Genomic DNA, 15,184 nt, shown 5'->3' on the forward strand with positions numbered 1-15,184 from the left:
AGGGGATTAAGGGATGAAGGACGTCGGTAATAATAAGATTACATAACATTTTGGAGAAAATAAAACCTATGGCTGTATAGAGGGAATGCCTGAAATACACTATTTGACTGCACAGCTGATGTGTGGGAAATGATCATTCTGTTTATAATCCGGATGAATGAAGAGAGTGCTGATGAAGGGAATGTGGGAATTTATAGAAGTCAGTCTGCCTTTCCAGCAACTCAGAAAAGGGGACACTGGAAGCCTGATTTATGAGACTAGTTCACTTCACTTCCTGCCCTCATCATCCATCCTGCATCACTCACTCATAAGCAAAAAGATTTCAGATATAAAGCTACAAAGATACCGGTCAGATATTTTCCCTCCTTAATTGATATCTGGTACTATTTGTCATCTCATCTATTTTAGAAGTGCTTCTGACCTGTGGAGAAGTCACATTAATGACACTTATTTCTCCTGAACCAGCAGAATGGGTAAAAATCAACCTACCCAGGATTGGAGGATTAAATGAGGCTCTTTAGTGCTTTGAAATGTTTTGCCTGGTTTTCCTGAGGCATGATAATTCTTCCCTTTTCTCTAGTAGCCTGAGAACATTCCTTTAAGGATTAAAAAGCCCTGGGCTGAAGTGCAGAGTCCCTTGCCAGCTCGCTTTAAGCTTGGGCACAAACCTAAGCATGGGGACAATCTTGTACACTATTCTGGGAGAAAGCAGAAAGCCAGTGAGGGGCTGAGATCACTTAAATGCAATAGTGCAACCTGATGGAAGTACATAGACCTCCAAAGAGAGAACTGCCCTTCTGAGTTGGAGTAACAGATGGGACGGTAGGAACTAAGAGAGGGACTTTTAAAAGTAAAAGGGACAGCATGCGACCGCAAGCTCTTTGCATCCAGGCCATCCTCTGGCTGTTTTGATTAAATACTGTGTAGAGCGTGGGAAACAATTGCCCATTTGCACTTTGTTTTCAATGCGCTCTTCTCAGCCCCAACACTGAAGTGGTGACACCATGCGGAAAGGCACCCTGGCCAGCTAGTGTGGCGAAGGGCGCCTTCGGCTCTGCTTTTAGTGAGGATGCCGTCAAGCAAGCAGAGGGTTGACAGACCAGTCTTTGTGAGAGGAGTGAACCTATAGATGCCCATCGAGTCCCTTCCATGATGCGAAGGAAACCACATCTGTTTCTCATCATGCAGATGTCGTCGATCGTCTTACTTATCCGAGAGGGAAGACACTCACTGTGTTTAAAACCCTCTCCTTGACCTCGCTGGAGTCAGGAGTGTGTCGGGACTTGCTAGGTGTTCACCAGATAGCCAGTCTGACTTGGGCTCTGGCTCTGATGACTTTTTTGTTTGTTTCAATTGCAAATTTAAAGAAAATGCAAATAATGAAATTCATCCATGTTATTTCAAACAACTTAAAATTATTCCAAAGCAAAGGAAAAGTGGAGATGTTTACAAATAATATTTTACAAATATTTAAGACGTGTGTGCTGTGTACTGCCTGTTTTAAGCACTTTAGTAATCTCCATCCCTCCTTTTAAGCAGATTTTACTATTATCAGGAGTGTACTGACATAGGGGCAGAGAAGTTAAGTATTTTCCTAAGGACACACAGCTAGTAAGAGGCAGGGCCAGGGTGGGAACAAACTATGGGCTCTTACTTCTTAAAACACCTCATCTTACAACCTTCTAATATGGAGGAAAGGGAGCCAGGTTAAACCTTCAATGACTCAGCCTCTAAATCTTCAGATAATCTTGGAGATGTGTCTTTCCTCTGCATATCGAATCTGCTCCCAAGACAGGTCCTTCTTTTTACTAGATGTCACCTATTTTGGTTTCCTGTCATTTGCATACTGTGACAATATGTAAAATATATATTTGGTCTTTGTCCTGTTCTTGGCACAGAGCTTCTAAATCCCTTAGAATTTCCTGAGTGATGAGAGTGCTAAAGGTGTCTTTTGTTATGTTAGCGAGGTGACCTTTGGACCACACCTTAGGGTGGAGCTGGTTGCCAGGAGAACCAACCATGTGATTAGAGGCTTGGAACTTTCATTCCCAGCCCCCATAACCTCCGGGGAGGGGAAGGGCTGGAGATTGGAGGTTGGATCCTTTGCCGGTGGTCAGTGATTTAATCAATCATGCCTGTGCCCTGAAGCCTTCCTATAAACCCAGGAAGATGGGGTTGGCGGAGCTTCCGGTTGCTGGACACAGGATGTGGGAAGAATAACACACCTGGAGAGGCCGCGGAGCTTCCCGCCCCTTCTCATGTGTCTCGTCCTCCGCTTCTCTTCCACCTGGTGTCCCGAGTGTCCCCCTTTTACAGTTAGCCAGTGATCTAGTAAGCGACATGTTTCTGATCTCTGGAAACTGATGTAGCGAATTAATTGAACTCAAGGAGAGGTTGTGGGAACCTCTGATTTAACCGGTTGGTCGGAAGTACAAGTGACAACCTGGGCTTGTGACTGGCTTCCGAAGCGGATAGGTAGGGGCAGTCTTACAGAACTGAACCCTTAACCCGTGGAATCTGATGCAATCTCCAGGTAGATAGTATCAGAATGAGTTTAATTCTTCAACATTCAGCTGGTGTCAGAGAATTGCTTGGTGTTGTGTGTGTGGGAAGCCCCCTCCCCACCCCAACCCCACATGGAAATTAGATCCTGGGGCCTAATTTTCATACCGACACCATAATTCGTATGTTCCCATTCTGGCCAACTTCCCTTCAACACCTCCCTTACACTGGGAGCTAGTCTGGTGTTAGGGAAAGAGGGCATGAATGTCCTCATGGAGTTAAGTCTCTTTTGCCCACCTACCAGCCTTGTGATTTTGGACAATGTTTATTCTAACTCTAACAATTACTGTTCTTATCTGCAAAGTGGAAACGATGATTCTTACCTCCATCGGGTCATCGTGATAATTATATTGATATGTTTGTGTAAAGTAGGATGTTTGATTAAGCTGGAGGCCACGGCAGAGAGACAAATCGGAAGCTATCTTGGTGTAAGGAAGCTTTTGAAAAGACAAGGATTTAAGTTAGGATGGTGGGGAGAAAATGGAAAATAAATCGAAGTAGGAGATGATGGAAATGGAAAATTCCGCACCAGCCACTGACTGGAAAACAAACATGAAAAAGAAAAGCAAAGACTCTGGCACTTGAAGTGAAAAACGGGTCAAAGTCCCTTGGCTGCGGTTCCTGTGTCACCTGGCGGGATGCATCACGTGGTAGGTTCTGTGTGTTGTAGAATGAATAAAAAGACACATGCATCGAGGAAGAAAAAGTCTGCGACAGGACAGATGACCCCTCTAGTCTGTTACCCAAACTCCAGTCAGGTATTTACAGGTGGCAATGTAGTGTGTTCTGGGGAGAATGTGGAAGCTTATGAGATTAAGTGGCTTTTTGATTATGTTCCCGAGGAGGAGGTGAGTTCAGAAGATCAAAGGAGGGTATATGCACCTACATACACGTGTCCACAGGATTTAGAAGTTTGAAGGTGACACGTAGAGGACAAATTGGATAGACCTAGAAATTACCGACAGCAGGCGGCAGCGCACCTTTCGGTTACTTGATGACCTGTAGCCACGCTGATTAAGGTGAATGGAAAGATGTGGAGGACAGTGAATGGATATGAAGCCGCCTCTCCTCAAAAATAAAAACACACAGAATGAAGGTTTGAGGAATTATATTAATTAGGATAGATAAGATACTGATTGTCAAGAAAGGGGATATTGCGGTGACAGCTTTAGGGAATTGACTGTGTTGATGCCTTTGAGTTTCTTCTTGAAGACATTATCAGCATTAAAGACTATAAATCGCTCATATCAACAACATGATGACGATGAGCAGCCTCTCCTTCCTTTCTCTGTGGTCTCCTATGAAGGAACGACACCCAATGGGCTGAATAAGAAATGCAAAGCTGAAAATAAACAAGTTCAAGTTTTCATCCCGTTGGTCATCCTCCTGGGTACTGGTGATTCGTGATGGGTGCTGGACACATCCCATTTGGTGAGAAGACACGGAACAAGTATATACAGGATGATGGATAAAATGTTATTGAAGTTGTTGCTGACAAAGTGTAATGTTGATTGTAAAATCAATGGGATAGATGGAAGACCTCGAATAAAGAAACTAATTAGCTGGGTAACCTAGAAATTCAATAGGTCCAAGATGGACGACGTCTCTGGAGAGATGCTCTGAGGGTTGCAGAGGAAGCGGAGTGTTCAGGTTGCTGGCCGTAAGCCCCGCTGTCAATGTAGATGCACGATAACATCGAAAGCCTCCCCGGGTGCTTCCAGTTGAGCTTGTGAGAGTCCAGCTTCCATCCCCTCCCTCTCATTTTCCTGCTTCCACACCTCTTATCCGTGGGCATTCTCAGGCACCTATTAGTGTCTGTCCCTCAGCTCTTATTTCCCGCCTTACTCTTTGCACTTAGCAATCCAGCGTGTGGCCTCCTGGGCCGCAAGGGACTCGGCTGTGGGCATCTGCTTACTGGCTCCGTGAAGGGCGCAGACTCCCCAGGACACACCACGAGTCGATCCCCCTTGTTCTGCTCCCCCACCCCCCGCTCCGGCCCACCAGAAGAGCAAGTATATCTCTTTGGAGAAATTTGGTGTTTGGATTTTGAAAGTTGCTGTGGATTTGTACCTTTGTGTTATGAAAGTACTTAGATTCATGTCCTCATTTATTTAATTGCTATGTTTATTTTAGTTTCAATAGCGACATCAAAATATGGTAAAACATATATAGAAATGTTTTAAGAGATGGCTGAAATCTCTGATGCAGAAAAAGGGGGAAATCACACCTGCATATACTTTTAAAATCTGAGTTTAAACTAGCCGTTATGCCATATCTATGTGACTAACACTGTGGCCGATTAATTAGTTCATAGGAAGTATGGCTCATCGGAGTAGGTGTTTTGTCAAAGTGAGGGCAAGTTGTACTGTAATATGTTGCTATACCTACGACTTCCCCAATTCGTGTTCACTTAGCATGGAGAGTCTTTGCTACACTGTGTTTATAACTTACGTTTAATGATACTGAATAAAATGAATACCAATTACCTAATCCAGGACTTAGACCTACCTGTCAAGGTTGTGTGAAAGTGCGTTAACAAATCATGGATGAATTTTTTAAGATACCAAAAATTAAAGGCTGCTTAAAAGTGGACTCGGTTCAGGATTAAATGTTTTCTCTCCCAGACCCTCTCTTTCATTTGCTTGGATCAAGGGGTTTTAAGTAAAACTTTTCACTCAAGTATAATGTACAAACTGGGAAAAATGCCTAAATCACAAATGTGCAATCACTTTTTGCACAACGAAGTCTTGTAATTGGCACCCAGCTCAGAGAATGGAGTATCACCGTCACCTTTCACCCCTTCATGTGACACCTCGTGCTCCTGACTTATTAATCCCCCAAAGTCTTACTTATTTTTAAGCTTTATATACTCTCAATTTTTGTTTTATAAAAGAAACAAACAATCCCGTACATGTGAAAATTTTCAGTAGACCTCCGTGCATGGGTAGAGCTGTGGAGGGATGTGCTTCCCACACAGACGGTGGTGGAATGTGGGGGCTGTTTTCCAACTTTCTTCCTCCTTCTTTTTCTTCTTTGAACAACATTCTTTATAAAATGAGTGTGTGTCATTTATGGAAAATAGGTAAGCAAGTTTTTAAAGAAACTGTGATGTGTCTCAGTGAGCCTTCTCAGTGTTTTACGATGGGCACTGGCCAGGCCATCTTTCAAATCACCTGGAGGCCAAGTCCAGGGGATGTTTTGGGTCCTGAGTGTGGAGGGTTCTGTGGTCCCATCAGAGATTCTCACGTCAGCACAAGGTGGCAGGCAGATCCCTTCACTCTTGCTTCATACTGGAGCTTAAGGCTGCGCTGCTACAAGTACTAGAAACAATTGTAAACGGCAGAGGGAAATTATAAATAGCAAATATTAACATATGTTACAAGCTAATTATCTGTATTTCTTATAAGAACTAAGTCTAATCAGAAACAATTTAATAGCCTTTCCCATTGAGATATAAACTGATGCTTCAACTTTAGCAGAGGATCAATTATAAAGAGCTGCTAAGTACAAGTGCGAACTCCCTTGGGCCCTAGGAGAGTGGTGGGTTCGGCAGCTCCCACCCCTCCATGGCCAACCATGTTCCCTGGGAAAGTGATGCCTGCCTGACTCATCGTTCTCCAAACTTCCTATGACCATTTGTTTTAAATGTGTCACAGTAATACACTCTTGTGCCCTCTTAAGTCAGGAAATATAAATTCTTGTTTTACATAAGGAAAGACGGAAAAGAGGTGATGACTCAAAATCTAAAGTTCACCTGATATGTAACTGAGGAAGCTAAATAAGACAAACTTAGTAAACCCAATTCATTTTTTTTTTTAAGTTTGATTTTCTCTGATTAGAAAAGAAACACCTGGCAATTGCAGAAGATTGCTAACATGTGGAAAATAAGAGAAGATTAGTCAGGGCTAAGGTTTTATGTAGTTCTAGCTTTTCTTCTATACATACACGTGCTCACTGACACCACACGTACAGTTTTTACCACAGGAAGTAGGTTGTCTTTCTTCAGTTATGTATTCACGGTATCCTGCATTTTGCTTCATAGTACTTATCACTAATTTAAATTATATATTTATGCTATCGTTTGATTAATGTCTATCTCCCCAATAATTTATGAGTTCCTACTCATAAATTCTCACGAGCAGGAACCTCTTAGAATCTTAGTTAGAACAATGCCCAACATATTAAATATTAGTTGAAAGAACAAAAATGAATATTTCACTTATGTGCGTAAGTAACTATCCATTTATGAATATTGTCCATAAACACGTTCTTTACTCCCGATTTTTCAGTTTAATTTATCATGGCTGTCATTCCAGGCCAACGCACATAGCTCTCTGTCATTCATCACCATGACATGAGTGCTGTTTCCAAGTTTTCTGCAGCATTGTGATGTGTAATATGCTGAGCGAGCATTTTTACGCATTCAAGTTTAAGCGATGGCCAATCCAGTTCTTTTGCTAGTTCACTCATTCAACATCAAGGGGATAAATGGTCTAATTTTACAAGTGTTAAGTAGAGTAATGGACAGAGCAGGGAGGGGGCAGAGAGAGAGTGAGAGAAGCTGGGAGCGTGTTTTCAGGAAGGAAACGGTGCTCGGTGCTCCGCGCTCCGCTTGTGCCACGAAGGGGCTGGGAGTCAAGGAAGAGAAGCCCGTGGCCGCGTCCAGTGGGCCCGTCACTTGCCTCCCGTGCAGCTGGAGTCTCCGTGATTCTGGAGTGTGAGAGCTGGGCCACCGGAGGGCACGGACTCCCTGTCCACCTCCATTCTTCACACGGTCCGGGGGCCCTTGTAAGTGGTCAGATGTGTAGACTTTGCTAAGTGGCCTGTGCTTTGTGTGCCTTAGGTTTACTGTACGTTCAGTCTCAAGGGAAGAACCTCACTTTCAGTCACTGCACGTTGAGTACTGATGACTCGGGAACAGCACCTGGGGCACTGAGGTGACCCTGAGTTGTCTGGGCTCAGTCCTTGACTTACTGTCAAGCCTTTAGATGCTTGGTGCAACCAAGCTTCATTCCCTTCCACCAGGGTGACCCAAAATCACGTGATTGCCTAAAATACATGGATAAAAATATCTACTTTTGAAAGATAAAAATCCTTCTTTACACGCCCCCTTCAAGTAATTGCGGCTCGTCTAGTAAATCTCAAATTGAACTGCATCCGAAACTTCTTTTGCTTGCCAGTATCTGAGAACTGGATCCCATCTAGCTCCCGCTCTAGGTGTTGAGTGTGTCCCATCATCACTCACAGTGATATTTAAAAGACGGAAACACCCAATTACTGGGCCCCGCACCCATGGGTGTTCAGGGCCTGGTGGTGAATTGGAGCCTCCCACACTGAAGGTAGCCAGGAGGCACTTGGGAGCTGCTGGTGCCTTACACCACGGGTCCCCAACCCCCGGGCTGCAGACCTAAACCTGTCCATGGCCTGTTAGGAACCGGGCTGCACAGCAGGAGGTGAGTGGCGGGTGAGCGAGCAAAGCTTCATCTGTATTTGCAGCCGCTCCCCAGCGCTGGCATCAATGCCTCAGCTCCGCCTCGGATCCTCAGGCATTAGATTCTCATCGGAGCCCCGGTCCCTGGAGCCAAAAAGGTTGGGGACCGCTGCTTTACTCTATTCTTATTTCTCTTTCAATGCTCATGGAGACAGAGGATTTTGTTTTGTTTTCAAATATTTATTTAGCACTTGATGCAGGTGTGAACTTATTCTAGAAAACTGGAGTTTGAGAAAAAGCTCCTGATTTTATAGAGTTTGTCATCTATAGGAAGATGTTAATGCCTGTATCTGATGTGCATGCTTCGCAGCCAATAGGATCGTCAGTCGAAGCAGCATTTAGGAAGAAAGGCATCGTTTCTGTCGCGATAGGAAAAGCCCGCCTTCCCGCCCACCCTCCTTTCCTCTTCTCTCCCTCCACCCCGTCCCGCCCTCCTCCCCTCCCTCTTTCCCTTCTTTCCCTCCTTCTTTGTTTTCCTCACTTTTATCTGCTCTGCTGCAGATATTCATGGGCTGCTAGCTGTTCACTGAGCTTCACGCCCTTCTTTTGCTAGGCACAGAACTAACCTGCATGTCCCTGAGTGAAATCGGGCTAGTTAGTTGCCTGTGGGCAGAATTGACGTGGCTACTTCCAGCCATGTCCATAAAGCCTTCCCATGCATACGCCTCCAGGTCGTTTCCCATTCTGCTGGCCGAATATTAATGTCCAGGTTTACCAGGAAGCCCACATGGAAGACAGCAAAGTCTCCATCAACCAGGGTCTCAGGGTGACCCTGTTGAGCAAAGGCCTCTCTCCCCTCCCCACACGCAACTGACGTGGGCTCTGAATGAGCAAGAAATACACTTTGCTTGTGTTTGAGCCATTCTACCTTTTGGTCTATTCCTTAGAGCAGTTAGCAGGGAGCTAGCCCACTTTGGTCAAGTTCCTGCTGGGTTTTTGCCCCTATACCAGGTGGTGAGGATACAGTGGTGATCAAGGCAGATAAGATCCCTGCCCCTTGCTTAGGTTCTGACGAGAGAGATAAACAATAAACATGAACAAATACAATAGAACTTTAAATATGGAGATTAGAACTGTGAAGGAAATTAACAGGGATAGAGCATCGTGTTGGCAGGGGGGACCCGGGCTGTAAACTGGGCTGTAAGTGAAGTGTGGACCTTCAGTCTCAGTGGGGATTGTTGGTTAAATTCTGAAAGTGGGAAAATAACTATCAGTTAAAGGAGGATGTGGGGAAAGCCTAGGAACCGGATGGCACCGCTGACTCCCCTGCTGAATGTGTTCTCATTGGATCTCCAGGAATTCCAGAAAATCCCAGAGGTCATGTTATTCTGATTAGTTGAGGACTGTCATAGCATCAGGCGAGATGTACAGGTTTCGGAGAGTGTCCTTGAGTTTCCTTAAAGATCTCAAAAGCAGAGATATTTGTACTTAGTGGCTACGAATGACTTACCATTGATTTTGCTCCTTTTGATGCCTTTAAAGATCAAAGGAAAAATATAATCGTCTTATCCAGAGGATTTCAATAAAGTGAGCATTTGTTATTTTTCAGTTCAAATTAACCCTTGTGCAGTGGGATGTTGGAATCGAGAGAGGGAATACTTTTTTTCTCCCGTAGCATAGTAACTTCAGGACTTTAGTTTTTCATTAAAATTGTAAATTTAGCTATGTTATAGTTTAGAATCTTAATCACAAGTATTATTTGTATCCAAGACACAGAAACATACTCAAAGCTGACTTGAGTTAAAGAAAAATTTATTATGAGCAGCCAAGGCATCCTAAAACCCAGCGGGAAGAACAGCCATGCTTCCCGTGATATTGGACCTGATTGTGGAGAGGCCTCCAGAGGTCAGGTGGCTTCTTCCGTTTCTCCCCTCCCTCCCTCCGGCCACATCTCTGTTTCACAGTGTCTCCTCCATTCTCCTGTTTACCTCTGAAGACACCACTCATAACTCACCATGAATCTATCAGTACATAAGACTGTCCTCCACAGATACTCCCCCAGCCTCAGGCTGGGACTGAGCTGGCTGAGCCCCAATTGCAAGTCCCCAGCAGCAAGCATCAGAATTCACAACCATCCCTCTTTGTTGTAGACCCTGAGTCAAGCAGCTGTGTCCAGAGGACAGATTTTATGTCCCAATTCCCGCTTCACATAGGCCACGTGAAGAGTGTCTGACGAGGGACAGCATCAGTACAAATGCAAAGGTTAACCTAGCTGTCACTGTCCATGCTGAGGCAGCATTTACATGCACCCTTTTCTGATACACTCTTTTAAAGATGCTCTCTTAGCCTAATCCTACTAATGCCCAAATGGCCGTAAATGATACCACACTGTCCCTGACTGGAGGTTACCTCAGCGAACCACATATACCTCGTGTCCAGAGGTATATCAGACTCCATAACCAGGGATGCCTGAGAGTGCTCCAATGCTCTTGCCAACCTTCTCACTATTTGCAACTAGTGGACCAAAGCAGAATCTAATGCTTGATGCTCTGAAGTGGAGCTGAGGCGGTGATGCTACGCCGGGGAACAACCGCAAAAAAAAAAGCAACCTTGCCTGCCTGCCCGCAACCCACCTCCTGCTGTGTGGCCTGGTTCCTAACAGGCCACAGACCAGTACCAGTCCACGGCCCAGGGGTTGGGGATCCCTGGACGAAATTGATAACCTTAATTCTCCTAAAATGTAAAAAAAAGAAAAAAAAAATTAGGAATAGGAGAAACAAGTGCCATTTTAAAGTCTTCCCTTCTTAAAACCACGAGGGAGGTAGTAGTCCTCCCTGATTGCACCATTTTTCAGTAAATGAGCCCAGAGCTTATACGGCAGCATAATGGTTAGAACGTGACTTCAGACTAGAATCCTCTCCCCCGATGCATGACCTCGAGCACGTTACCTAACTTCTCTGTGCCTCAGTTTCTTCACAGTTATAACTACCTCAAAGGGGAATTGAGAATTAAATGAGTGAATATTTGCAAAGCACTGAGAACAATAGCTGACATGGTAAGCACTTATGTAGATGTTTGTAAACTGAATTCTCACAGAATAGAGAGAGGAGGGTAAATGAACATAAGTGAGTCACAAGGATATCAGTTGTCGCTTCCTTGGCAGGGAGTGGGGCTGGGGGTGGCTTAGAAAATCTTAACCATTTTGGCTTCGGCCCAAGAGATTATGTGGAGATTATGTTGAGATTTTCTCTAGTGTCCTTGGCCATCCTCAAGAAGGCCATTGAGGAAGATTTCCCCATGCAGGCCTGTGCCCGTAGTCATTATTCATTCTTGGCCTGAGGACTGCCAAAGAAGCTAGGACTCGGAACCCTTGTATATAATAACCTTGTAAATAATGATGATAATCTTGTGAATAATAACCTGTGAACCTCGTGTACAATAATGCCCCTATATGTATAATAAAAAGAAACATTTGGTTTTGGTCCCTGGTCCCTGGAACAGAGCTCCTAAAACCCTTGGGATTTCCTGAGTGATAGAAGTATCTTTTGTTATTTATAAGGGGTTTCTTTCCACCACACAGGAGTTTATGCTAATGAGGTGACTCATGGCAGGTCCCCTAGATAGCTTCAGGATGGGGGCTGGTTATCAGAAACACCAAGCATTAGATTAGAGAGTTAGAATTTTCATTTCCACCTTCCCCTGTCTGGACCTCTGAGAGGGAGAGAGGGACTGGAGATTGAGTTCAATCACGAATGGCCTGTGATTTAATCCATTGCGCCTACCCAGTGAAACGTCAACAAACATCTGAGAAACAAGGAGGCTTCCAGGCTGGTGAACTTGCTAAGTGGTGGGTCCTGGGAGCTCCATGGTCCTCCCTCCCACACCCACCACACACACATCCAGTACCTGACTCTAATCATCTCTTCCATCTGGCAGGTCCTGAGCTGTATCCTTTATAGTAAAACTACAATTATAAGAACAGTGGTTTCCTGAGTTATGTGAGTCATTCTTGAGGATTATAAAACTTAGAGAGAAGTCACAGAAACCCCTAATTGCTAGCCCACCAAACAAAAGTGCAGATGGTTTGGGAACCCCATTTGTGGCTGCCATCTGAAGTGGGGGCAGCCCTGTGGGCCTGAGTCTGGGGTCTACACTAACTATAAGTAGTGAGTGTCAGCATTCGATTGAGTTGTAAAACACCCAGCTTGTGTTGGAATGACATATTTGAATTACTGGAAAATAACACAGCACCTTGTTTGTGGCAAAAGCACCTTGTTTGTGGCAAGCCTAGATTTTATCTTCAGACTTAGATTGTGATGTCTTTTGTCTTACCGGTCACTTGGTAGGCTCTCTGGAGGGACATGGAAATATAATATCATATCCACCCCTAGTTAATTTAGATTTAACCATGTGTGTAGCTTGTGCTGTCACTGATCTTCCAGCCCTAATTGTGCTCACTGTCAGCACAGCAGTGTGAAAAAGTAGAGATCTTAGAGATGATCGGTGCCTGCATTTCATGAAGATACTTAGACCCACAAAGTCAAGTGACTAATCTAAGATCGTAGTAGCCTTCTAGCTATGGGGTCCAATTTTCAGAGCTCCTAGTTTAATATCCAAATACCCCATTCTCTCTTGCTTTCTCCAATCATATGTTTTCCAAGAGTCTTGCTTTATAACCTAATGAGGCATCTCTTCCTTTTTCTTTTAAATTCCTGGAGTAATTTTTAGAAAATTTCTTAGATAGTAAATGTAATAGAAATCTCTGACCATGTTGTGGTGGGTAGAACATGTTGTAGGCCTCCTGATGGTCCAAACTATAAGAAATGCTTTTTCAGAAGCTAACATTGCCATAATATACTGTGCTCATAGATTGGAAGAGCTGATATCGTTAAAATGTCCTACTACCCCAAAACAATCTACAGATTCAATGCATCTCTACCAAATACCAAAGGTAGTTTTCACAGAACTAGAACAAATAATTCTAAAATTTATATGGAACCACAAAAGACTCCGAATAGCCACAGCAATCTCGAGAAAGGAGAATCAAGTTGGAGGTATGCTCCCTTATTTCAAACTATACTACAAAGCTACATTTATCAAAACACTATGGTACTGGCAGAAAAACAGACACATGGATTAATGGAACAGAATAGAGAACTCAGAAATAAACTCATGCTTATATGGTTAATTGACAAAGGAAGCAAGAATATACATGGGGAAGATGGTCTTTATAAATGGTGTTGGGAAAATCGGACAGTTATAGGCAAAAAAATGAAATGGACCTCTTTCTTACACCATATACAAAAATAAATTCAAAATAGATTAAAGTCTTAAATGTAAGGCCTGAAACTATAAAACTCCTAGAAGGAAATGTAGGCAATAATCTCTTTGACATCGGGCTAAGCAATATTTTTTGGGGGTATGTTGCCTTGGGTAAGGGCAACAAAAACAAAAATAAATAAATGAGACTACATCAAACTAAAAAGCTTTTGCGCAGTGAAGAAAACCATCAACTAAACAATCTAATGAATAGGAGAAGGTATTTGTCAATGACACATCTGATAAGGGGTTAATATCCAAAATATATTAAAAAAAACTCATACAACTCAACATTAAAAAAAAATCTGATTAAAAAAATGGACAGAGGACCTGAATAGACATTTCTCCAAAGAAGACATACAGATGGCCAATAGAAACATGAAAAGATGTTCAACATCACTAATCATCAGCCCAATGCAAATCAAAACCACAACGAGATATCATCTCACAGCTGTCAGATTGGCTGTTTTCAAAAAGACAACAAATAAGTGTTGGTGAGGACGTGGAGAAAAGGGAACCCCTGTGCACCGCTGGTGTGAATGTAAATTGGTACAGCAACTACTGAAAATAATCCAGAGGTTCCTCAAAAAATTAAAAATAGAATGATCATATGACCCAGTAATTCCATTTCTGGATATTTATCTGAAGGAAACAAAAACACTTATTTGAAAAGATTCATGCACTCCTATATTCATTACATCATTATTTACAATAGCTAAGATATGGAAGCAACCTAGGTGTCCATCGATAAATGAACAGATAAGGAAGATGTGGTACATATACATAATAGAATACTATTCTGCCATGAAAAGGATGAAATCTTGCCATTTGCAACAACATGGATGGATCTAGAGGGTACTATGCCTAGTGAATGAAGCTAGACAGAGAAAGACAAGTACCACATGATTTCACTCCTGTGTGGAATCTGAAAAAAACGAATGAACAAACAAAACAGAAGAGTCAAGGTTAACAGAGAATAAACTGATGGTTGCCAAAGGGAAGGGAGGTGGTGGGTTAGGTAAAAAGAGTGAAGGAGATTAAGAGGCTCGAACTTTCATTTATAAAAGTCACAGGAATGTAATTAATGAACAGCATAGAGAATATAGTCAATAATGTAATAACTTTGTACGGTGACAGATGGGGACTAATCACTGTGATCACTTCATAAGGTATATAAATACTGAATCGCTATGTTGTACACCTGAAACTAATATATTGTGTGTCAACTATAATTAAAAAAAAAAAAGCTGACCATTATGCCAGTGACATGACACATTACCAGTGAGGACTGAAAATAAATGGTAGCTGAGCTCGTACATAAATGCCCCCCACCGCCCCCCTGCTGCCATGTTCTAAAAACTTGGGTCAGTAAACATTAAATCTCTTTATAATTAGCTTGCATTTATAGGGTGATTATCTTCAGCGTTACTTTATTGTCTTTTTTTTTTTTTTGGATAAAAAGCACTTGAACTGTTGTCTTTAATAATTCACATAGTTTCATTATAAAGATATTTTTATAATAAAAAGAATTCTTAAGTAGAAAGATGGAAAGAACAATTACATATTTAAACAGTTGCTAATGGAGGTCTTGATAAGAAATGACCTCACTACTTAAACTTTATCACTGACATGTGGGTTCTAGAGGCTACAAGACAGAAATTGCAATTTATCATTTAAACAGGGAAAAACTGATGACGTGATTGTTCGTGTTTCGAAGCAGACCAAGTGCCATTCAGTTGATCGGAGGATGGAAAAGAATGTAGTCCCTGAGAATAAAATTTTGAAGTAAATGAGATTATTTTACTTAGAGAATGGAAGAGCATGGGGAAATTTAATGTGTGTTGGAGGGTGTGAAGGATTGTTAAGGCAGAA

This window comes from Pteropus vampyrus, unplaced genomic scaffold (genome assembly GCF_000151845.1).
Source record: "Pteropus vampyrus isolate Shadow unplaced genomic scaffold, Pvam_2.0 Scaffold159, whole genome shotgun sequence".
Lineage (NCBI taxonomy): Eukaryota > Metazoa > Chordata > Mammalia > Chiroptera > Pteropodidae > Pteropus > Pteropus vampyrus.